Consider the following 2502-nt stretch of genomic DNA (forward strand, 5'->3'; position numbering starts at 1 on the left):
CACCGAATTTGCTGCTGGAGGTGGGATAGCTCCTGGCAGGATCCTGTTAGGATTTCTCCCGTGAAAGCAAAGCAGCCGTGCTCTGCCTCTCACACCGGAGCTGCACGGGTTCGCCTGCCAGCGAACGCAACAGCATTTGAAGCTTTTCATTCCCACGCAGCTGGACTCACTCATTTCCCTCCCCAGGCTAAATAATCAGCTGGAGAGTAACGACCTTCTCGCTGGAAATATTCAGAGACAGAAAAAGAAACGTCCCGTCCCCCCCAAACACTGTTTAAAAATAAATAATTCCCGGCTGCAAAAACCAAGGAGAGTAAAACCAAGACCATTGCGCTGACAAACTCTTAGTTAATCGCAGAAATTAATCAACCATCCCTCCCTCATTTTGCCTCGCTTAAAATAGCCCCGCAAGCCCCCAGCGGTGTCTTACCCGGGGGAGCTCCTGCTCATCCGAGTCCTAATGTCGCCTGCAAAAGCACTGACCGATTTGCATAGCCGTGCCGGAGAGCTGGACTGGGTCGAGGGGACAGGGACAGCCTTTCCAGGCCCTGAATGGCATTGTGGAAGGAAAAAAAAAAACCAACAACCCCACCACACCAAAACCCAACCCTCTAATCTCCGGGGATTCACGCCTTTCGGTGCTACGGGCCGGATTCGGAGCCCCGTTTGCTGCTGGCGAGCTCCGACGTCGCGAAGGAAGCCGCCCGAGACACCCTGCCTGATTTTAGGGCAAATTGCAAACCCCTGCAAGGGTGAAGCAGGTTCAGCCCCGAGAAAGATTTTCCCTTTAGACGCGTCTGCAACAGAGATGGGGTTTTTAATCCGCTAACATGGAACAGAAACCTCGAGGGCTTTGGTTTGGACAACCCCCCTTCCGAAACGGCTGGGTGATGGATGCTGCAAGGTGATGGAGAGCAGCACCGGCGCCGCAGCCATGAGGTTAAACCCACGTGCCGAGGGTCCGGCAGGAGCGAGGCCCGTGCCGCCGGCACCTGCAAAGCCCACGCGTGCCCTCCCGCTCCTCTGCTGCCGCACGCAGCAGGCCTGGCGACGCGGCACCTCTCCGTACACGCCTGCCTCCGCACAAGCCCACACGAGCACGCTATGCTCACGCTTACACACGCCATGCCCACGCTTACACGTGCCAGCGAGCCGGGCGTTTCGTACATCGCTCACGCTGGGTGTTTCTGAAACACCGATGCTTTCGTACGGGGATTTATGTATAACATCACGCAGGCAGCAGCACGGCGAGGAAAGGTCACACCACACACAGACCACACGCACCGCACACGCGTGTGGGGCCGTGTTTTCCCCCCCCGTGGGCTTTGCTCCGCTCCCCACGTTACCTGGGAGGGGAGAGGAGGAGGCGAAGGCTGTGAGAGCATCTCCCGGCGAGGCAGCCGTGCCGGATCGCTCCCGCCGGTGAGCCTGGCTGAGGGTTTCGGTCGCCTTGGCAGGAACCTGGTTTGCAAAGTGAAGTTCAACAGGTCAGTGGGGGCACCGGGAACCCCCCGATTTCTTCCTCCCTTCCCAGCCAACCCCCCCCCACGCCTCCTCGGAGAGGAAGCCCCCTCGAATCCTGTGTCACAGCCACACAATTACACCAAATTTGAAGTGTCTCTGGCTGATTTACTGCGTTTTCCGATCCCCCACGTGTTGGGGGGGATATTTCTCTATTTCCCTGCCTAAACAAGCCCATAAATTGAAGATCTTTTTTTTTCCCCTTTCAAACCCAACCATTTCCAGGTATTCTTGGGCTGAGCTGGCACCGGCGGGAGCTCAGCTGGGAGTTCATTTCCTTCTCCTGTTCGGGAGCGAGGAAAAACCATTCCCTGAAGGTCCCCCCTCTCCAGCCCATCTTTTCTTCTCCCCAGACCTCTGCTAAAGACAACCAAAAGGTCATTCAAAATCCCTCGCCAGAGCATTTTGGAGGCCTGGAGACGGGCAGGGTGGCTCCTGGGAAAGGGGCGTTATTCCCGTTTATGGGAGCAATCCCACAGAAGCTATTCCCCAGCTCTTCGCTAATCCATTCGTGGCGAGCCAAAGCCTCTCCATCAGCCGCCGGCTCACGGCTCTGAGGGCAGAGGAAGCCCAAATTTGGCACCAGCTCGGAGCCGGCGATGGAGCTCGGGGGACTCTGGGGCAGCGCGGGTGGCCCAGGATTTGGGGAGGGTGGGACAGTCCCCAAGGGACATCTGGGGTTGGCTTTTCCAAGTCCCTCGCTCTCATTTTACCCGTTAGTTGGGCCGCGGTGTGATGGAGCGAGCTCGGCCTCGGGGAGCCTGCGGGTGACGTGAAAGCAGGAGTGGGGAAACTGAGGCCCAGAGCGGAAACCCGGGGTCCTTTGGTGTCCTTTCGGACACCAAACCCGCTGGTCCCCGGACTGCTGCGATGCTGAGCTGGGACCTCTCCCTCCTGCAACCCCCGGGCTGCCTTTCCTCCCCTCCTTCCAGGCGGGTGGGCAGCGGGGCAGGCAGGGGAAGGGGGCCGGGGCAGGCAGGG

Source organism: Aptenodytes forsteri, unplaced genomic scaffold (assembly GCF_000699145.1).
Source record: "Aptenodytes forsteri isolate BGI_AS27 unplaced genomic scaffold, ASM69914v1 Scaffold419, whole genome shotgun sequence".
Lineage (NCBI taxonomy): Eukaryota > Metazoa > Chordata > Aves > Sphenisciformes > Spheniscidae > Aptenodytes > Aptenodytes forsteri.